Below are 24,446 nucleotides of genomic sequence, written 5' to 3' on the forward strand. Positions count from 1 at the left end.
ATAGCCATAGTCCTGGAAGTCACACAACAAAAATAAATAAAAGACATTCAAATTGGTAAGGAAAAAGTAAAACTGTCACTATTTGCAAATGATATGATATTAGATACAGAAAATCCTAAAGATGCCACCAAAAAACTATTAGAACTGATCAATGAATTCAGTAAAGCCACAGGATACAAAATCAATCTACAGGAATCTGTAGCACTTTTACACACTAATAATGAAGGAGCAAAAAGAGAAATTAAGAAAACAATCCCATTTACAACTAACCAAAAAGAATAAAATACCTTGGAATTAACTTAACCAAAGAGGTTAAAGACATGTACTTTGTAAACTATAAAACACTGATGAAAGAAATGGAGGATAACAAAGAAATGGAAAAGTATTCCACGCCCATGGATTGGAAGAACAAATATTGTTAAAGTGTTTATATTACCCAAAGCAATATACACATTTAATGCAATCCCTATCAAAATACCACCAACACTTTTTAGAGAGATAGAACAAACAATCCTAAAATTTGCCAAAGAAACCTTGAAAAAGAAAAGCAAAGTTGGAAGCATCACAATTCTGGACTTCAAGTTATATTACAAAGCTGTAGTGATCAAAACAGTATGGTTTAGGCACAAAGAGAGACACATTGGAGAGATCGATGGAACAGAATAGGAAACCCAGAAATGAACCCACAACTATATGGTCCATTAATGTTCGAAAAAGCAGGAAGAATATCACATGAGAAAAGACAGTTACTTCAACCAATGCTGTTGGGAAAACTGGAGAGCAACATGTAAAAGAATGAAACCAGACCACTTTCTTACACCATATGCAAAAATAAACTCAAAGTAGATTAAGGATTTAAATGTGAGATCTGAAACCATAACAATCCTAGAAGAGAGCACAGGCAGTAATTTTTCTGACATTGGCCATAGCAACATCTGTCTGGGTTTGTCATCTAGGGCAAGCGGTAAAAATACAAAATTAAATTATCAGGACTACATCAAAATAAAAAGCTTCTGGTACAGCAAAATAAACCACCAACAAAACTAAATGACAACCTAATGGGAGAAAATATTTCCAAATGACATAGCTGATAAATGGTTAGTATCCAAAATACATAAAGAGTTTATACAACTCAATACCAAAACAACAAATAATCCAATTAAAAAATAATGGGCAGAAGACATGTACAGACATTTTTCCAAAGAAGACATACGTATGCCCAACAGACACATGAAAAGATACATAACAGAGAAATGCAAATCAAAACCACAGTGAGATATTTCATACCTGTCAGGATGGTTCAAATAAAAAAACACAAGAAACAATAAGTACAACGATGTGGAGAAGGCAAAGATGTGGAGAAAAAGGAACCCCCTTGCACTGTTGGCGAGAAAGAAAACTGGTGCAGCTACTGTGGAAAACAGTATGAAGCTTCCTCAAAAAATTAAAAATAGAATTCCTATATGATCTAATAATTTCACTACTGAATATTTACCCAAATAATACAAAAAACTACTTTGAAAAGATAGATCTACCCCTATGTTTATTGCAGTAGCCAAATTGTGGAAACAACTCAAGGGTTCATCAGTAGATGAATGGATAAAGAGGATATATCTATCTATCTATCTATCTATATATAGATATGTATAGGTATGTATATCTATGTGTATATCTATACATATCTATATATATGGTGTCTATATATATGTATACCATAAATATATGTGTATATATAACATGAATATATATTTATATATACATATAAGTACATATACATACACACACACACACATACACACGCATACAAAAGAATATTACTCAGCCATAAAAAGAATGCAATCTTGTCATTTAGAACAACATGGGTGAATCTAAAGAGTATAATGCTAAGTGAAATAAATCACGAGGACAAGTAACATGATTTTACTCATATTGAGTTTTCGAAAGTAAACAAGTAAAGAAAGAAGACACAATAAAAAACCCAGATTCTTATATATAGAGCACTTATGGTTACCAGAGGGGAGGTGGGTAGGGAGATGGGTGAAATAGGTGAAGGGGATTAAGAGTACACTAACCATGATGAACATTGAGTAATGTATAGAATTATTCAATCATTATATTATGTATCTGAAACTAATATAGCTCTGTATGTTAATTATACTGTAATTAAATTTTTAAGTGAATGTTTCTGTTATAAAAAGTTTAAATAGCTACTTAAAACAAAATCAAAGTAAAAGAAGATTAAGGTGGTTTGCACCTTTTGTTTTTCCTTTCTTTTCTTCTATCATTCACACATTTTAGCTTTGTTATGTTGTAATCTTTCTTCTCTCTGTACTTAGTCCCAGGTCACTTATTTTTTTTCTTTTACCTCTAATTTGCCTGTTTAACCTGTCCATTAAGTTCTATCACAAACTGCTTTATCACTTCTTAAAGATTTTGTTTTTTTTCAAATCTATCTATTTTTTTCCACAGTGGCCTCCTTTTCCCTTTGGGTGTATCCCTTTTCTTCATTCCTTTCATCATTGTAAGTACACATTATGTTAGTCTCTTTGAAATCAATCTTGTATTTTAAGGGCTTTTTTTTTGTATGCTAATTGTCATGTTTGTTTTACCTGCTAACCCCTCCTTCATGGTGGATGTTTTCTTTCTTTTTTTTTTTTTTTTTACTTATGTATTTACTTATTTTGAGAGAGAGTGAGAGCACATCTGCACAAGCGGGAGTGGGGGTGGGGGCAGAGTGACAGAGAGAGAATCCCAAGCAGGCTCCACAAGGTCAGCGTAGGAGCCCAATGTAGGGCTGGAACCCACAAACTGTGAGATCATGACCTGAATAGAAATCAAGAGTCAGATGCTAAACCAACTGAGCCACCCAGAAGCCCTGGATGTTTTCATTTTATGATTTGTAATTTTATATCTGAACTGATATTTATTTTTTTATTTTTAGAGTGAGCAAGCGAGTGCATGCCCCGCAAGCAGGGGTGGGAGTGGGGGCAGAGAGAGAGGAGCAGAAAGAGAGAGAGAATCTTAAGCAGGCTCTATGCCCATGCTCCATGATTCCAGAACCCTGGGATCATGACCTGAGCTGAAATCAAGAGTCAGATGCTTAACCAACTGAGCCATCCAGGCACCCATAAACTGATTTTTAGATTACAGGGTAAGAGCCTAGGGTCTGTTTCTCATGGGAGCCCTTTTTATTATCATTGTTCAGAGTCTCAAGTCAAAACAGTTAGTTAGTTGTTTCCTTACACCTTGGGTAATTTTTCTGGTTGGCCTTTGATTGAGGGGTCAGACCTTTCAGAGTCCAGGTCTGATGGGGGTCTTTGTCTCAGGTCTCACTTACCCTTTCACACCATGCCACATCTCCCACCCTATGATGCTAGGACCTGATCATCTTTCAAACTGTGACAGCTTCACATCTTGAGTTTCCCTCTCATGGTTTTGTGTCTTCTCTTTCTTTTCTCTACAAAATTTCCCCCTCAAAGTCAAAATTAGCATTTTTAAAATGCTCAGGGCAGGGGGAAATTTCTTATTAGTTTAGTCTGCCATATTGATGGACCTTCCACATTTTCTTTAATGTTATATTGCTCTTGCAATTTATTTTTTAAAATTCAGTTATTAAAAATGGGCTTAGTATAGTATCTCAATTTCAAATCTATGGATTGTTAATTAGAATAGTTGCATTTGATTTTAGGAGCTGAAGTCTTATTAAAGTAAATAATAAGATGATTATTTAAGATTTTGTTTTATTTTTGGTAGACTATTGCTAAGGGTATAAATAGCTCTTTATAGGAAGAGTTACAACTCAGAGCAATTTGAACCAGTGTGAAAACAGAAGCAGAAAATTAATTATCACTTATTCAGATGAAAGGCAAGAGATTGCATCAGATATGTTCAATACAACTTATGTGATCTCTTTGTTAGTTGCTAGCAATATTAGAATTCATTAGTTTAGCAATATGGCAGAGAGTAACTAGCACTCTTTTTAAGAAGTAGGACAGAGTAGGCTTCAACACTAGATCTGCCTGTTATTAGCTGTGTGAACTTAGATAAAACTTAACCTAATATTAAAATATCTTCTTTTAGAGTTGTGACAATTAGAAGACAGATATTGCTTAGTAACCATTAGTTACTTTTATTGATTTTGTTATTAATAGCAGATTGGGACTTAGAATAGGGCTAAGAGCAGCATTTCTCAAAATGCAGTCCCTTCACATCAGCATAAGAATCTCCCAGGGTGCTTATTTCAATCTCCATTTTAAACAACCTACTGATGATGCTTCTTCACTTTTGAGCTTGAGATTAAGTGGTTAAGTGTGTAAAAATAAAAAATTTTATGAGAAAATATAGGTCACATCAAAAAGAATTGAAGTTCATTTGAGACAAAGAGGAATGAAAAACAGAGACACCCTATATAAACTATAGGATATATACCAAATTGTCTACTTCTCAAAAGGACAGTTTTGTGGGCTTTAATGTTGAATGATATCCCAGCTCTAAAAAGACACAACAGAAGAAAATCACATCTTTCCAACCACTCTAGTTTGAGACACTATCATCTTTTACCAGCGCTATTGCATTAGCCCCAATTGGTTTCAAATGTCACCTTCTTAGAAAAGCCTTCTATGGCCTCCATATTTAAAATAGCATCATATGGTTTCTCACTCTCTGTTTTGCTAAACCTGTGCTGCTTTTCTCCATAGTACTTATCAATTATCACATATATTCATATGTAAATATTATATATTATAAAATTAATTTCTTCTATATCTATATCCACATGCCAGGCTGTAAAATCATAAAACATGGACTTTGCTTTGTTAACTGTTGTATCCCTAGTGCCTAGAAGACTGCCTAGAACACATGGAGACCTGACAAGTATTAACTGAATAAATAAATGAAAGGGCTTAAAGAAGGCCTTTATTCCTTCCTGGTTTATTAGAGCAGATAGAGGATTCCTGGAGAGAAAAGGAAAATAATCCTGAGAGTGACCAGAGAAGAAGATGCCTCGTGCCTGTCACACAAATCAAACCAATGTCATGAATTTGATGTGGGAAAGAATATCACAGCAAAGGAGAAAAAAAAGGAAGAATTTCTGAGCCTCTGGAACTCTTTGGGAGAAATCAGTTTCTTTTCATAAAAGGTCTAGTCCTTCTGGAATAATAGTAGCAGAGACACAGGAGAAGCTATAGAGACCCTAGCAAGTAGGAGGTCATGTGCTGGTGATGGATGCTTCTCTTCTGGGTGGACCATTATCTCAATCAGGTGCTAGGTTTCCTACCTGGGGTAAGTGTCCCTAATAGAGGAGAATACTGATGCCACAATTTCTTTTGACTGACCCTGGAAGAAAGACACATTGGTAAAAATATAAAACTATTTCCCTACAGACCTGTGAAACTCAGGAATACACAAGGGTTTCTTCCTTTTTTCCAGTTAAAGTTCTTGCCTTTGAAAAAAGAAAAGATCACATACCAATGAATAGCTAGCTAAAAAAAAAAGAGGAATAGACTAGAATTTGTTTTTCTGGATGATGACTAATTTTAAAATAATTGGCTCCTGGCAGGGACAGAGCACCATCTCAAGGAGACCAGGAAGAAAGTATTAGGTAGCCTCACCCACTGGATGAAGATGTTGTAAAAGCAGATAAAATGAAATATAGGAGAACAACAGATGTGATGCAGAAGAAAGAACCATAGTGGAAGATAGAGTTCAGCAAGTCCCCAGGAAAATTAAGGGAAAGGGAAATTAAGTCTACTATTTAGATCCTCAGCTGTCTGTGAATCAGAGCATACGTTCTGACACAAAAGAGTAAATATGATCTCTTGGATATTATTAAGGCTTTGCAAGAAGGTACTCAGGATTGAAAACAGACTGATTGGTGGTTCCTCAAAAAGCCAAAGATAGGATTACCTTGTGATCCAGCTATCATACTCCTAGGTATTTATCCTAAAGAATTGAAAATAGGTATGCATTTGAACAAAGACTTGTTCAGGGATGCTCATTAGAAGCACTATTTGCAATAGCCAAAAATGGAAGCAACCTCAAATCCATCAACGGATGAACAAATAACCAAAATGTGATATATGCATATAATTGAATATTATTCAGATACAAAAAAGGAATGAAGTACTGATACATGAATATGGATGAACCTTAAAAGAGAAGCCAAAAAGCACTGTTCTAAGTGAAAAAAAGTCAGACACAAAAAAGTTATATATTGTTTGGTTTCATTTCTATGAAATATCCAGAATACGTAAATCTAGAAAGACAGAAAGCAGATTCGTCAGTGCCAGGCGCTAGAGGGAGGGAAAAATGGGGAGCAAGTGCTTAAATGAGTATAGGGTTTCCTTCTGGGGTGATGAGAAGGTTTTGGAACTAGATAGAGGCACAGCACTATAAATGTACAAAATGCCACAGAATTGTTCACTTTAAAGGCATGTGAATTTCCTCTCAATAAATAAAAGAATACATACAGTCTCAAAGGTTAAAAAAATTCTTAAAATTTTTAAAGGACAGGGAGGGGAAGGGTGGAGAGAGCAGCAATATGTGATAGAAAAAGATATGCTTACAGGAAAGGCTAAACCTCAGAGTAGCAGCATGATGTAGGGTACTTCACAAGGCCAACCATGTGGAGACACATTGAAGGAACAGAATTATGAAAGGAAGACACAGACAACCTAGTCAGACAGACCATTAAGATCAATGCTTCCCAATAAAGGAAGCAAAACATAAACAAGATGTATGATGTCTTGCAAAAAGGACACATACTGTGGACACTTCAAAGGTTAATAAGGGGAGGTCATTGTCTCCAAAAGCTAACACTAATATGGCTGTGACTTTCTGAAGGCCTTGTGCCACGATGAAGGTGAATATAGGTGTCAGGATCATTTGGAGAAAGAAGAACTTGTTTTTCAAAATTGGGAAGAGCAATAAACATCATCAACATTTGCATTGTCCTTTATTGAATGATCAAAGATGAGGGTGGGGGAAAGATGGGTGAACAAGCACGTGGAAACAAGAGAGGCTCTATAAGTAACAAGACTGGCAAGGAAAGCTGTGTCCCAACTAGTGCCTGAGTGTCAGGCTAAGCAGTTTGGATCTTATTCATTAGTTAATGAGGAGCCATGCAGATTGCTAAGTAGCGAATGACATAAACTGTGCTTTGGGAAAATTAATCTGGCAGGCATGTGTAGGGTTGATAAGAGGGTACAGGAGCAGTAAGAAATTGACTCTAGTTGTCAGGTAAGAGAATATTACACCTGCATTGAGATAATGGCCATGGGATGAGAGAAAAGGGACAGATAAAACATCTATTAGAAAGGTGATTGAAGTAGAGGACAAAGGGGCTACTCCAAGAATTTGATATTGGAAGACTGGGAGGGTGACTGGGTCATTAGCTAAAAGAGGTAGTAGCATAGGTAGACAGAAAGTGGAAATGGCACTGACATGAGTTCCATTTTACATGTATTACATTTGAAATACTGGAGAAACATGCAAGGGAAGATGCCTAATAGCAATAGAGCTTGAGGGAGATCAGAAGACCAGTAGACATCGAAAAAGGTTTACGGGTTGAAATTTGATTGAAGTTTGTTATGCAGATAGTCAGTGAGCTCTTGGGGAAATGAAATCAGCCAGAAGCAAGTACAAGTTTGCTGCCAGCTAGTTATGCCAAATCAACTTCAATTTCTTTGTGACAAGGTTTCTAGATTATAAATCAGACAAGTGTTCTAGACATAGTATATCTTGATTTTAGCTAAATATTTCACAAGTATTTTGTGATTATGGCCAAAATGGAAACATGTCAGGGGCAACAACAAATAGAGATGGAATCATAATGGACTGAGTAATAATACCTGAAGTACACTGATTATGGCATCAGTACCAACTTAATCAGGGAGCCTAAAAAATATTAACTTTATACTAAAATGCTATTACTTTAGAGAAACAGTATATTTATCTCATTGGATGCTTGAAAGGAAACTCCAAGAGAATTTTAACAAAATGTTTTGTTGGTTTAAAGTACAAAATTATCTCACAAGAATAAGATGGACTTCTTTGTAGTATTTGGAAGGAAACTGCTAAACAAAGCAGGTTATCTTTGTACAGTGTTTTCACATAAATTTTCTATTTAATACACCATGGCTATTTGTACATGTCACTATATGTTAACCTCTGTTAAAATACTCATTATAAAAAGTGCCTTTCAATATTTTAAGTCATTAGCTATTTCCATTTGAAGAATTTGTTGTTCAGATTCCATGAGAAGGCAGTAGGACCTGGCAATTAAACACAAGGGAAGATGCAGAAATGAAGTTCCTATCTGAACTCTCCAAAGTAGAGTCACTGGCTCTATGTACTGGCAGGAAAAGTCAATTTATAATTGCAAAATACACTGCAAATAAGGTGTTAGGAAAGTGCCTAACAAAGACAACATGTTCTCTGCAAAGGAAATCCATCATCTCTAACTGCTGCCCAATAAAATAAATAGGTTTAATCATTATGTAGTCTTGAGATATTAATATTATGTCCCCATATAAAACATAAGCTAATATGGTCTCTTACTAATAGTGCTTACAAAGTAGTTACCCTTAAATAGATAAATTGTATTATTTCATTGTAACTCAAACCTTTAAAATACAGAATTGTAAGAGGATGGAGGGAAGGAGGGAGGGAGGGATAATCCTTTCTCCAGTTTAGACACCACTACAAGATCATAGTTTGTAGTATGTGGGAGAGACTGCTACTTGCTCAACCAACATTTTTTAATCTCCTTGTTACAATAACCCTGATTTTCTTCCAATGGCCATATACCAGTAAAGATTGCATTTCTCAGCCTCCCTTGTTACCAAGGTTGACCAGTGATATGAAAATGGAAGTTAATGGGTGGAACTTCCACAAAGGATCTTTAAGAGAGGACTGAGAAGGATACCCCTTCCCCTTCCTCCTGCTGCCTTCCCCTTTCATCCTTTCTAGAATTCAGAAGTGGTGACTAGCATCAGAAGCTTAGCAGCCACAGAAACTGACATAGAAACTTCAGTTGCCTTTAAAAGCTGTGGTCTAAGAAGGCAGGGATGAAAGATAGAAGGTATTCTGGATTTTTTAAGAGTGGGAGAAAGCCAAATGGATCTTCTGTTATATATAGTTAAATTTAACCACAACTAATTCACACCGTATCCAGTATTCAGTTCTTAACTTTCCACTACACCATTCTAGCCTTAAGACACTGGCTAATTCAAACTATAATGTTTGCAATTCATTCAAAGGTTTTCACAAACCTCAAAGCAGAGAAAGATGCCATCACGTGCCTGGATAGTCTGTGGCCTTGTGTCCATCTGAGCTACTTTGAGAAATATTCTGAAATTTTTTAAAGTAAATTTTAATGACATGTTAACTGTTTTTATGGATGTCCAGTTAAGGCTGAGATGGTGTGACAGCTGTAAGCAAAGTGTCCAAAGGTGAGAAGATTTAAAAGCCCTTATTCATGGTGGCCTTAATTTGGCCTGATACTAAGCTGCTAAAAATTGGTATCCACCAAAGAAATCATGTTTACACATCCCCACAACCCGTCCACCCCCTATTGTTTTCCCTGCCCTCAGCTTTCCCAAGCTTCTTTCAGTTATATTCAGAGATAACACCAGTTGCAGAATGATTCTGCCCTAGACTATGTGCCTGCCCCAACTGAGTCTTGAAGTACCTATCATTTCAAAATATGCCATTTAATGGGGCCTAAACTATTAAGTTACATATTAAGACCTAGTGCCTCTTACTCCTGGGAACATCATTGGGCTCACTCTTTGTGGTAGAAGAGATTCTGAGATGACCTCTATAATCCCCACTCAGGGAGTATGACCTGCCTCCCCTTGAGTGCAGGTGGAGCCTGTGACTTGATTCTAATCTAGGAAATGTAGCAACAGTGATGGGATGTCATTTCTATGATAAGACTCTGTCTTGCTGGAGTGTGGGGAATTTTCCTGTTGGTTTCAAAGTAGCAAACAGCCATACTGTGCACTGTGAACAGAGAGGGGCACATGGTGGGGAACTGAAAGCAACCTCTATGACATAATGAGGGCCAACAGTTGATACCCAGTAAGAAGCCAGAAGCCTCAGTTTTACAACCACAAAGAAATGAATTCTGTCAACAACCTGAACTAGCTTGGAAACGGATTCTTCCCCAGTCAAACCTCCAGATTATACCACAGCCCAGAGAACACTTTGATTACAGCCTTGAGAGGCCTTGAACAGAGGATCTAAGTCAGTCATGATTCCTGACCCACAGAACTGTGAGATAATAAATTTGCCTTGTTTTAAGTCACTAAGCTTGTGGCAATTTGTTAAACATCATAGAAAACTAATGCACTCCCAAGTCTCTTTTGCTTCCAGCTTGACCTGGGACCAAGCACCTCAGGATTTCTAGAAATCAATCAATCAGGATTGATTTTCTACTGTTCTCCTAATTGAAGCCCTTTCAATCCAAGAGTTCTAGTCCACAGCATTAAAGCTTCAGCTTTGGTCACTTTTCTAAGAACCATTCTTCTCTCCATCCCTACACACACACACACACACACACACACACACACACACACACACCTCCACATACTTGTTAACCTATAGACTTGTTGAGCCTTGTAGACTCTACCTTAATTTAGTTAATCCCATATTTCTAAATATACAGGTTTTAAGTACTGCAATTCTCATACCTGTCACCAAGATTGGCACAAAGATCATGCAGTATTCAGACATTACCCATGGATGGGTCTCCTGGTAAATAGCCATCTGTGAACCCGGATTTCTAAAAGTATTTTGTCCCATCCTCCCATCTTCAATTCCTTGTATCACTACTTCTTAGCTTATGTTTTCCCTTATTGTCGACTCTCAGTGTTGATGGGTTTACTTTAACTTGAGATTACAATATTTATTGGATACTAGACTTTCTTACTTGATCATTTATTTCAACCTCTACTTCCTTCTACATCTAAAACAAAACAAAACAAACCACCAAAGCAAAAATAAACAAAGGCCCACTCATCAATTCTAAGAATAAAGCAAATTCAGTATTAAACATTTAGTATGGCCAGCATATTAGTACTTCCATACACTGGTAGAGGTGTATAATTTAATTTTATGTATGTTCAATCTTGGGGAAACAAGAAGAGTTGTAACGCCAAAGGAATATTTGCAAAATGTTTGCATCCATTTTATAGGCCTTGAAACATAGTTTGTTTTTTTTTAAAGCAAATCTGTTATTTTTAACAGATCTAAATTATTATGAGGTATTATAATTAATAAATCTGTTTTATGATGTATATAGCTTTTATGATAAACTTGAGACCATCTTGAGGCTATCTTGAATAGCCTCAAAGAAATAGCATCAAAGAAATGATGATTTATTACCAAATTCATGTGAGAAAGTTACTATGCACTTTAACCTATCATATTATAGTTTTTATAAATTTCAGTGAACATTGGGTATTTTCTGTATATAATGTAGTATATAGTATTTACTGACTGTAATAGATTATTACCATTATCAATAATAAAAGCTACCAATTATTTAGTGCTTACTAAAAGTAAGGTATTATTTACAATGCTCTATGTACATTATCTCATTAAATCTGGGCAAAACATGATGTCAGAGGAGTGATTAATCCCATTTTATAGGTGAGAAACTAAAAGATTAAAGACACCAAATAAATTTCAAAAGATAAGAGAAATGTAAATCAGGATTTAAATCCAGGTTTTTCTGACATGTTCTATTGTGGTGTGCTGGTCTAATTCTGTTCCTTTATCTACACAGTAAAATAAACTGTGTTGCTGTTAGATTCCTAAGTTTTAAAGTTTCATTGAAAGATATCAATTGTGAGGGCTGCTTGGGTGGCTCAGTTGGTTAAATGTCTGACTTCAGCTCAGGTCATGATCACACGGTTCATGGGTTGGAGCCCCGCATCAGTCTCTGTGCTGACAACTCGAAGCCTAGAGCCTGCTTTGGATTCTTTATCTCCCTCTCTCTCTGCCCCTACCCCATTTGCTCTCTGTGTCTCTCTGTCTAAAAAATAAAAATTAAAAAAAAGATAGTAATTGTGATGAGCTTAAAACACAAATTTGGATTATTTTTGGCTCACATTTTATTTGGATTTAATACCCACAACCATATATATACACGTGTGTACTAACAGAAATTTTTGATTCAGCAATGACTTATAAATAAAAAGTGCCAAATATATAATAGATAACACTTTCAAGAAAACAGACAAAGCTAATATTAAATATTAAAACCAGAGTGGCTGGGATTTCATTGAGTTTGTAAATTAAATTATGGATAACTGACATCTTAACAAAAGTGACTTTCCAAGAACATCATATATTTTTCTATTTATGAAGGTATTCTTTAATTTATTTCACTGGTGGTTTGTAGTTTCCAGAGTGTAAGTGTTATACATATTTTACTAAATTTATTGCTAAGTATCTGCTGGTTTAGATGGTTTAGAAATTTTTAATTTCTAATTGTTTATTCTTGCATACAGAAACACAGCTGCTTTTTAAATATTTTATTTTTTTTTTAAGAGAGAGAGGGCACAAGTGAGTGAGGGGCAGAGAGAGAGGGAAAAACAGAGAAGTGGGGCTCACCCAAAGTGGGGCTGTGCTCACCCAAAGTGGGGGTCAAGCTCACGAACTGTGAGATCATGACCTGTGCGGAAGTCAGGTGCTTAACAGACTGATTGCAAAGCTGATTTTTTAAAAATATTGACCTTATATTCTTCAACCATATTAAACTTGCATATTAGTTCTAGTAGTGTTTTTGTAAATACCTTAATATTTTACATGTATACAATCATGTTATTTTAATAACTTTTACTTTTTTACTAATCTGTGTGCCTTTTATTTTTTTATAGTGTTATATGATCTAGGATCTCCATTACAGCACTGAAAAAGGGGTGAGATCAGATATCCACGCTTTGTTTCTCATCTCAAAAAAGAAGCATTTTGATGCTTTATGATTATAAAATTCTTCATGATTTAGGAAAACATTGGGGTTAAATATGTTGTTACTGTAGGTTTTTATAGATACCTTTTATCAGAATAATGAAGTCCACTTAAATTCCTACTTTTCTCAGAATTTTTATTATGGATGTTGAATTTTGTAAAATGCCTTTTCTGCATCACTTAAGATAATCGGTTTTGCTCCTTCATTATGTTAGTATGATAATTTACATTGACTTTTGAAAGTTAATCACTACTTTTCTGAAATAATCCCCACTTGGTTATGATGTATTATCCTTTTAAAAATACACTGTTGGATTCAATCTGCTAACATTTTGGTGAAGAATTTGTTTGTAGGAATATTGGTCTGTAGTTTTCTTTCCTTTTAAGGTCTTTGTCTAGTTTTGATCTCAAGTCACTACTGCCTTCTGAAATGAGTTAGGAAGTGTTTCCCCTCCTCCTCTTTTTTATATATTGTTATATTTAGAAATAAATGTCCAGAATTCAGTAGAGTTTTACCAGCATAATTTCCACTTCACTTCCTCACACATCCATCCCCCAGAGATAATTCCTTTTACTCAGGTGTTTCAAAACCTCAGTGTGTACCTCATTCATATTTTAAAACAGATCGATATAAAATCAGTTGGGCTTGTAGAAATAATTTTGTAGAAGCATGAGTTATGAGAAGCAATGAGGTGCAAACAAATTCAACATATTGTCAGAATACCGTATTCAGAAAATAACTGATGTTTTCAAATAAGTCTTTCTGTGATGAAGACTACTGATCATATAATGACTGGGTTTCAAAATAAAACATGTAATATAGTCAAAATCTTATTGAATTTTAATTATATAGGATAGTTTTCTAATTGCTCTCAAAAGTTGTTAAGGTTTTAAGAGTCACCTCCTCAAATTCCTAATATTCTCAATTGTTGTATTATTTCTAAGGAAAGAGTCAAAGTAACTGTTAAATGTGTGTAGTGGGGAAATCACCAATTTAATGTGTTAATAACAACCTTCAGATTACTGAAAAAGAAAAACCAAGACTAAGTTACTTCAGGTTGATTAGTTTCCCTTAGGAATATCACTCCTTTCTAACATTTCTGTTTCTCTTACAGTATTATCACACCTATTAAATAGTGCACGTTTTCAATGCAATGTGTAATTGTAAATTATTCTCAGAAACATAGCTCTCTTGTCTTAATTGCTGACAGACTTTACCCTCACCATTTGTTATGCGGTGAATTCAGCGTCATGGAGAACCACTACTGTGGCAATGCTCCCTCACACTGTCCCTACAGGAACTCAGGTGACAACATGGCACATTAGACCACACGGTTAGCCATTTATTAAGCTATTAACTTTGTCTGACCCTGTTTGTCTAGTTTTTTGTGTTTTAAATGTCAATTTCTATTCACTTGATTTCTTTCCACTTGGCTTTGCTAGACTAAGAATAAATTGCCTTCTTCAAGGAAAAGCAAAGGAAGTAAAACTATCAGGAAAAGTCAACTCAGAGGACTCTTGGGGAAAAAATTAAGTACTGGTGAGAATCATCTTTAAGTTAATTAACCAGTTTGGGAGGTAATTGAGATTCTCGCTTCATCTTCTTTGCCTGACACTGTCCCTCTGCCCCGCATTTTACACTTGGGTACTTATCACTGTTTACCCTGATTCCACAGCACATGCCAAATCCAAGAAAACTTCCAGTAAAGCATTTGCTTAGACCAGAGCCAATTTCTTCTACTTGAAAAAAAGTCAACTTACTTTGTAATCTAGCGATAAAAAGTCATTAGTCATTTCTTATATATAATCAGTTCATTATTATTATTTCTATCAGAAATAATAGAGAACTGAAAGGAGATTAAACTAGACACACACTTCCTGCTCTTTATTAGCATTAATCATGAGGGATTTAGTGATCAAGGAATTTATAGCTACTGGCTAACTAGACAGTTTAAAATGATCTGTGAATGTCTTTCATCCATGTTGATCCATTACCAAGGATCATCAAAAGTTGGCTAAAAAACCTCCAACCTCAAATACATTATTTTCAATGGTTGGTTGGGTTAGAGGAAAGAGACTGTTAAATGGTTTCCAGTAATGTTTCAGGTGAACAGAAAGTAAACATCTGATTGTATCTTGGAGAGGAGGAAAAAAAGCACACATTTAAACTTACTTCATGGTACTTTTATTATTTACTAAGAAACACTTATCTGCTTATTGTGAGCCGATTTGTCCAAGCCCTAAAGATATTCTCCTGATAAAAGGTTACAAAATGTCTTGAAACAAATGTAAAGGACTGAAAAGGATAAAAATAATTTATTTCATAAGTTTTCAATGTTATGCTAATGCAGTAATTGTTTAAAATCCCAGTGTTTCTGGTGTTAATATTATCAAGGGAAGGAATGATCAATTCTGGAAAAAGAAACTGGTTGTTAGAAGTGTTAAGGATATGGGTGCCTGGGTGGTTCAGTTGGTTGAGTGTCCAACTCTAGATTTCAGATCAGTCATGATTCCAGAGTTGTGGGATTGAGCCCCACATCAGGCTTGGTGCTGAGCATGGAGCCTGCTTGGGATTTTCTCTCTCCCTCTCTTTCTCAAAAAAAGAAAAATAAATGTTAAGGATAAAAGTATGTAATATGTAGAATTTTTTGACTGATGAGATGTGATTTAAAATGAAAGGGAGTGGGTCAAGACCCAATGATAACTCCCAAGTTTCTAGGATAAAATGGGGATTCCAGTCATTGAAAATGGAAACTCTGGATAAGTAGTAAGCATTTAGAAATATGGAATTAAAGCTGATGATAGATGTCTGGAATGAAGAAATATTTCAGAGTGAGACAATGAGAAATACAAGTCGCTGAAGATTTGAGAAAATATTTTAGGAGACCACTTGGAATGTAAAAGAAGACAGAAGACAGAATCCTAATGGCCAGCAACATTGAAGTGTTTATTTTAAAGGGGAGGACACATCTAAATAGACTATAGGGGGCTCAGCTGGTTAAGCATCCAACACTTGATTTTGGCTCAGGTCATGATCTCACAGTTCATGGGATCGAGTTCCATGTTGGACTCTGTGATGATAGCATGGAGCCTGCTTGGGATTCTCTCTCTCCTTCTCTCTCTGCCCCTCCTCTACTCTGTCTCTCAAAAATAAATAAATAAACATTAAAAAAAACTTAAAAAAATAAATAGACCATAGAAAGGCACAGTCTAAAATATAAAAAATGCATAGGTACACTCTCAAAGGGCAGGCACTGTATCTATATTGCTTGTCATTTTACTTCACAAACATCCAGGAGAGTGAGGTCATGCCCAAGTAAATGCATAGAGCATGTCAAGGAGGAAATAATCTACAGTAGTGATTACTGGATTTGGCAATTAGAAAGTCATTAAAGATCTTATCAAGAACAACTTCTGCAGAGGGGCACTTGGCTGGCTCAGTGGTAAGGCATGTGACTCTTGATCTCAGGGTTGTGAGTTTGAGCACCACACTGGGTGTAGAGATTACTTAAAAATAAAATCTTAAAGTAAAAAAAAAAAGAACAACTTCTGTGGAGTTTTGGTAGTAAAACCCAAATTGGAATGCACTGAGGGGCAAATGCATAATGAAGCAGTGCAGATGTTGCAGACTGATTTTTTTTTCCAAAAAGAATGGCAGAGAAGAGCAGGAATTCATAATAAATAGAGATAAAGAAATATTATTGATTACTTTTTTCATAAACTGGGAGACATCTGAGCAGGTTTATGTGGTGGGGAAAAAAGCCAAAAGGAAGAAGAAAATGAAAAGGCAAAAAAAACCCAAAAATGGGTGGGGTGGGGCAGGTGCATAGTTGATAAAGTGGGACAAGTGGATGAGTTCTAAATTAGAGATGGGGAAATCAGTCTAAGACCAGAGGAAAGTCCTCTCTATCTATAGAGGGAGGAAACGTGAGGAACAAGTGTAAAAAAAAAGAGTCAAAAGTAACACCAAGATGTCTGATATAAGGTGGTACCTTGTATCTGTACCTTTTACCTCTATATCCACATAAATAGGTGAGGAGAAGGGCAAATGCAGGCATGCACATTAGTATAGTAACAGAAGTCTGAGGACTCTTACACTTCACATTTCTCAGTGAAATAGCAATGATGCCATCTTTTTAGAAGGGTTAGGGGTAAAGTAGGGATTGTGAAAAGAATGGTAGCTATGTGGGGCAAAATCTGGCACCAGATTAAGGAATTTAAATAGGGATACATGGAAATGGCTGCCACTGTCCAAGTGAAGAGGAGATGATAGGTTTTGATTAATTGTACCAATCTGCTTCAGAGGTTTAGCTTTCTCCAATGGCACTCAGCAGTCCTGGTATAGGAACCAAGAGGTGGATGGCAGGTTTAACCCAAGGCTAGAAGTTGGCAGAGAAGTATGATAGAATGGATAAGGACCAGGGAAGTGACCATGCTAAAATCAATGCAGTTGGAAGTTAGACTGTGTGCAGAGGGAAGAGGGTGGTAATATTTTAAGGTTACAAGGAAGGGGTGGCAGTGATTGAAATGTCTCAAGAGTGTGAGGGGGCAATAGAGGAGTAAGGAAATGTGGGAGCCTCACAGCTAGGAGATTAGGGTCCTGAATCCCTCCATCAGGGTGGGAGAGAAAGGACCCAAGACACAAGGGCAGTGAAAAATCCAGAAGCAATAGGAGCACGAGGTCAGGTAATAAGCACCCTAGGGCAGTAGGGCACATGTTAAAAAAGCTCATATTTGTGTGGCACACTGGAATAAAGAAATGAGGCTTCCTAAAGGTGTAAGGATCAAAGGATCACCTTCTGCCTGACACACATCCCAGACACACTTATCACTGATTCCACCCCATTCATTGCCTGTACACCAGAACATGCTGATTTAGGAAAACTTTACCTTAGAAAACATTGAAGGAACAACAACAACAAAAAATCAAATGACTTATGACCTAGGTCAGAAAGTTAAGGATGACAGGCCCAAAAGAAAGATAGTAGGATCTGAATCCAGGCAAACACTGAACTGGATATGAGAGGAAAAAAAGCAAGGATAGGTCAACAGAGAAGTGGGTGAACATGAAGGTGACATTTGGAGTTCATAACTTCAGGAATGGGTATTTCAAGGTGATAAGAAGTAAGGCTTACTTCCACTATTTTTAATTACTCATATAACATAAAACCAAGTATCATGGGCAATTAATCAGGAAATTAAAAAAAATAGGTAACTGATAACTGTAGAGTTTTTACAAATGACATAGTAGTGTTCTGGGGGGGAAAAATCCAGCCCACTGTTTAAATACAAAATTTTACTTCTAAAAGTATATCCTAATATTTTTCTGTTTGGCAACTACACAAACTAACAGGAAATTCTTTTAAGTCTGGGATGCTTATAAGTATAACCTTTTCTGTGTGTCAGTGGGGTACAAGATGCTTTACTGTGCTTGAACATCTTTGAAGCAATGATCAAACAAGCAGAATGTCATTTGCATTGTCAAATGACCTTCGTCTGTGATCTTATAGAAAACAAACAGCTTTAAATGAGAAGAAGCTGTTAATTTGGCCATGTTACAATAACAAGAGTTCATCACATGCTCTATCCTATAGTTCTGAATTATGGCACTCTTTTATGTAGTTACACTGTAAATCACTATTTATGGCATTTCTGCACTTCTAGCCAAAATATCCAGTAAATCAAATTGGAGATGAAATATTTTCGGCTTAAACCGATTCAGTATGTTCTCACTTCTGACAGCGGTAAAACTCAAGAGTTATTTTACATCTCAGTGTTTGAAGTCAAAACATCACAATTTTGTATGACCAGATGCACTCCAACTAAAATCCTGGAAATCTCATGATGTCTGGGAAATTAGCTGAGAGGGGCATGAGCAGATCATCGATGCTGGAGGAAACTCATAGGGGAATCATAATAAGGGACCATTAACTAAGAACTTACAAGCAAGAGATGATAAAAGACAAAATTTTAAGAGATACCTAAATTGGAATTAAGGTGTGCCTGTTAACGGGATGATAAAACAGACCTATATTCCGTTTTAATCTAGAAAGTCAGCTAACAGTAGTCAGAACCCCAGTTGAGTCTGGTCGTTATTCTAACAAAACATTTATGTAGATGGTAGTCGCTCTTCTTCAAAGCTGTTGTAACAATTAGTAAAAGAAATAAAAGAGGATTGAAGGGATAAGTTAAAGCAAGAATATAAACAATAAGGGAACAGTTCACCACCAAAGGGGAATATAGTCATCATTGTCTGAGGTTTTCCAAGTCAAAATCACTATGTCAGTATTATTATTTTAAAACAATTTAGTAAAGTCACAGAATCATTTATGCACATGTGCTAGAACAATTTAAGTCTTGAAAAATAAGATGTAATCTAGTCTCTGCTCTACTATTAATGGTTGAGATTATGACACTGGGTGTAACCACAAGTGTGGACCTGAGCCTGTGGTCTTTCTGTGCTTATGTGAACTATCTTATATTCATTGGAATAGGACTCTTGGAAATGCAGTATTCATACTGAATATTTTTGAAATCTTTTAAATGCATTTCGCTTAGTGGCTATGACCACTACTTTAAAATAGCAAACAAATATTTTTGGATTCTTGACACTCTGTTTTTCCAAGAGAGGTAGAATTCAAAATGATTTTTCATTCACAGATATGTAAACACAGATTCCTTTCCCTTTGTGATTGTAGACTGGTAACAACTATAGAACCAAGTAATGCTTTGGGAGGGTTTAGCCCTAGCTCTCTCAGCTGCTGCTGACCCCTAGTCATCATCATAGTTAATACACAACATGTAGTAATAGTGTTTGTTATACCAAATCAGCTTCAGAGGACTTCTTTCGCTTCTCTTCCAAAGGAATCACCACCCTACACCCATTCTATCCCTAGTGTCATCGCTGAGTGGCAGCATAGTTAGTATATGAGTCAAATACATGGATTTGAGAATCAGACAGACTCTGACCCATACAAGCTGAAAAGGACAGACAGGATCTCTTTCTATGTGTTTGACATTGGGGAGACTTAATCTCCCTGGGTCTCAGATTTTTTAGAGTGGGTACAATGACTAAATAAAATTACACATTGTGAAGTGCTCGGGTAGTATTTGACAGATATTAAGTATTCAGGTAAAGCCAGCCATTTTCAATATTATTGTTACTAGCATTATTACTGTTTATTGCAATTTTTCCTTGCAGATAGTTTATCCAATGAAAAAAAATCCACAATAGTAACCATAAAAAATAATAGGAATTGAAGAATCTAATTTTTTTTGCTTCCTAATAATTAATACAAAGTACTCTACTTGCTTTGAAGATTTAATTTATGAAGAATTATATATAGGATCATAGGTTATGTTATTTTGAGGGGGACTAATTATCAGGAAACGAGTTTTTCTTGTTAATCAAAAAACCTGGTTAAAAAATGAGCTGTCATTTGTTATGGAATGGACTGTGTTCCCTCAAAATTCACATGTTGAAGTGTTAACACCGAGTGCCTCAGAATGTGGCCGTATTTGGATACTGGGGCTTTAAAGAGATGATTAACTCAAAATAAGGGTCTTAGGATGGGCCCTCAATCCACCTGACTGGGGTCCGTGTAAGAGGAGGAGAGTAGGACAGACAGATGCCAGGGGTACAAGTGCATGCATGGATAACCACGTGACGGAGCAAGACTGCAGCCATCTGCAAGCCAAGGAGAGAAGCTTCAGAGGAAACCACCCTGCTGTCACCTTTTTCTTGGACTTCTAGCCTCCCAAAGTAGGAGAAGTTACGTTTCGGTTTAAGCCACCCAGACTGGGTATTTTGTTAAGGCAGTCCTAGCAAACTAATATACTATCTACGGGTGACCAACTAGCAAAAGAACAGAATATGACAAAACAATTCTAAAACATGTTGAATGTGCTTTATTCAGAGAACATTTCAGTCTCTTAATTGCCTCAGTGTTATCTATATGACCATCAGTTTTCATTTTACTAGCAAAGAAATGCTATTAGAGAACTCTGTATAACAGTTTAATTGAACAAATATTGATTGAATTGTGACCATGTGGAGAAGCCTTGTGCTCACTGGTGAAGACTGTATGCTGTGGGAGAAGATAAAGATAAGCAAGAAAGTATTTCAAATACCTTACAATACAAGGGGAGGGAGACAGAGTCGTAAACAGTCATAAGATAAGAATGAATTAATGTGTTATAATAAAGATGAAAACCAAGGGATTTGAGAGCAGAGCTGTGTGAAGGACTGACTTTAACTCGGTAGACTGATAAAGATTTAGTGTGAAAACAGATTTGGGCCGGCATTTTCAAGATAAATAGGATTTTAATAGGTGATGAGGAGAAAATTCTAGGATAAACGTGAATACATAAATATTTTGGAATATTTGGGGAAAGATAGGTAAAAGGCCGATAGTCAAGTAAGGGGGATGGGGTGAGAATAGAGCAGCAGAAAGCCTGAAGGGCTCTGAGTAGTGGAGCAGACTAAAAACAAGTATTAATAGAATAGCAGTAGGAGCGACATCAGGAATTACATTAGCAATAGTAGGACTCATTAAATAGGTAGTGCTTATTTACTACCCACTAAGTGCTCACAAGCACTTCATGTTCATGAACTCATTTAATTCTCCAAAACTAAAGACGTGTACACCACCTGTTTTGAAAAGTGAGAAACCAAACGCAAGGAAGGGAAGGAATCTGCCGAAAGTCAGACAGGTAATAAGTGGTAAATTACTTAACTCACATGAATATTTTCTCTATAAAATGACAGCTAAGAAATAAAGAAATCATGTAATCCATCCTCTCCCCATGGTTGGATCCATTTCTGTTTGTTTGGGAAATAGATTCCATACTTTGTAATCAATGTGAAAATATATTCCGACTTTTGTTTCTATGGAAAATGTGAAGAGTTTAAAAGGCAAACTGAAAACACGTATCATTCTTTCTGGCAGAAAATCAAAGCCTGTCTTCTAGGCCTTTCCTGTAATGACAACGGAAGATATCCTAACTCAGCTAGCTTTTCCTATGAATTACCAGCTGGGATGGTTTTGAAGATAAATGTCAAAATTCTCTCCTGTTCTGTGTCCTAATCACCAAGTCTTCATTAAAAGAAAGATTCCATTAAAAGAAAAGGATATTAACTAACTATAAGCTAAAAAGAAATAGTCTTGTAAAGTAATAAAAATAATAAAATGACCAATACATGATAGTCTGAAACCTTGGTCATTGGACCACAAATGGGGATGTCAAGCCGCATTAAGGTATGGACTCTTATTCACCAATAAGGACAGAAACTATGCATGTGTGTAAACATTCTTCTCCAAGCAAAGAAGATGGTTAGAAGTCACTGTCATACCAGCTAATGGAATAAACTACCACCAGTCTGATACAAAGCCCAGACCCAAGCTTTTGATCCTACAGTTACCTGCCACAGGGCAATCCTACTCGCAGGCAAACTTAAATCCATGTGTGTATGTGTGTCTGGTTTATAATTTGAGATCAGTATCATTTTCATTGGCCAAAAAGAATAAAAGGCAATTTTTTGGCAATTCACTAGAGTGTTACTTTTTTTTTTTTTTTTTTAAGTTTTTTAATGAATCTTTGCTGAGTAGCAATCGAAACAGTTCTAAAAAGCAACTGGTGGAGAAAGACACAGTCCATATGTCTGGTGATATGTTTTAATAAAATGCTTTTTGTGAAAAAAATTAAAACACCCACAGTATTGAGGGATACTTACTGGAACCTTTATTTTATAGCCTCTGGTTATAGTCCTGGAGACAAATGAGTTAGAAAGCAGAAGTAATTATAGAGATATCCCAAGTAACTCTCAGCTAGCTACGATCTCAAATATTCCGACACCTGAGAACAGATATTTTGGATTATAACAACAAGGAACTTAGGAGGGAAACACTACTTAGAAAAATTTAGCAGACACATTTGCAAATGCTGAAAATAAACGGTTTATAAATAGTTTATATGAATAATACTCAAGTGTTTATGCTATACTTTGACTAATATTTTTTCTAGTTATTTTCTGTTCTTTACCTAATTCTTATCAACAAATCCTTAAAATAATGTAGAACACTGAGGATACTGAAACCAATTTATGACTGTGTCAAAATATCACTTCCTATTTTAAACATGAATACTGTTGTGAGATTAGTAACTGTAAACCAGACATCAAAGGATCACCATTTACTTGGTTTAACATTTTAGTTGGTGTGGTTTGCAAAGTGAAATAGAACTATGCTTCAGTAGAGTTAAGGGGAACTGTTCGGGAGACCCTGCCCCATATCCAACTCTTGCAAACTAAGCTCAGATGGGGAAAATACTACTGTCAGAGTTAATGCTTTAATTTCTAAACTGGATCCCTTCCATGACATCTTTTATAAACTCTTCCCATCGAGAAATGTTACTGTGCTTTATTCAGGAATCATCTGGAACCCAAGTGTCTATTTGTTATAGTGTAGGAAAGCAATAGTCAGATACACTGGGATTACCGTTTTGAGAGTGATGCCGCATGTTCCTGGTGAGTGTTGGGTGGGCAATTGCTAAATATTGGGGGACAAGTCCTTAGCCTCTTTTTGTGTCAGATAAGAGGTATTTTAAAAATTAGATTCAGAGAAGAAAAAATAAAGATATTTAATCATTCCGATAGTTTTGTAAATATGTTTCATAAATATGGTCTTTAGCCTTCAGGGTCTTTGTTTGCTTGTTTTTAAATAACTATCAAAATTCACCAGAACTAAGCTAAGCCTCCTCCCATCAAGAATCACCTGACTCCTCCTCTTCACCCAAGAATCATTAACCATAAAGGCACCATATACCTGTGAGCGGCTTATCAAGACTTGGCTGTGAGATGTTAAAACCTTCACGACCTTCACTAAAGTGAAAGCATTTCCAAGTACAATTCATTTAACTACACCATTATGCTGGATGACAGGTCTGAGACTGAGGGAGTATGAGAATAGTAAAGCTCCCATTCCCCTGGGGTAGACAGATAAAATGAGGCAGAACCTGTCTAAACAACACATTTGTTATAACTAGTTGTGGTGTTTTTAAAGTCCTTGCTCTAGAAACTACAGTCATTGTGCCAGAGTTCACCTTATCACTATTGCCACAAAAGCATTTCAGACACAGATCAGACCTGTTCATCTCTATCAAACCGGAAAAGACAATATATATAAACCACTGAATCCAGATTCACATTTTTCATTAATATGTACTCAAGTTACTAAAGAAATTCTTATTCTAAATATTTTGCTGTCCTACTTCTTTTAAGAAGCCAGTATTGTGCTAAATTTTGGCTTTTGTTACTATAAATACAAAACAATGTTTTCTTGACCTAATATCAATTGCAACTATATGGCAGATTTAATTAATAATTACAAAAACAGTTTTAGTTTACACGGTATTTACCTTCTACACACTCATTCTTAAAAGAATATTCTTATTTTATAATATTCTTTAAATAT

At 35.9% G+C, this 24,446-nt stretch overlaps 1 protein-coding gene across 3 annotated transcripts in view; it reads right to left on the reverse strand.

The window, feature by feature from the left end:
- The window catches only part of IMMP2L (inner mitochondrial membrane peptidase subunit 2), an 886,026-nt gene that overhangs the window by 33,850 nt on the left and 827,730 nt on the right, over positions 1–24,446 (reverse strand). The window lies entirely within an intron of this gene.

The sequence above is a fragment of the Prionailurus bengalensis genome, chromosome A2, assembly GCF_016509475.1.
Source record: "Prionailurus bengalensis isolate Pbe53 chromosome A2, Fcat_Pben_1.1_paternal_pri, whole genome shotgun sequence".
NCBI classification, from domain to species: Eukaryota; Metazoa; Chordata; class Mammalia; order Carnivora; family Felidae; genus Prionailurus; species Prionailurus bengalensis.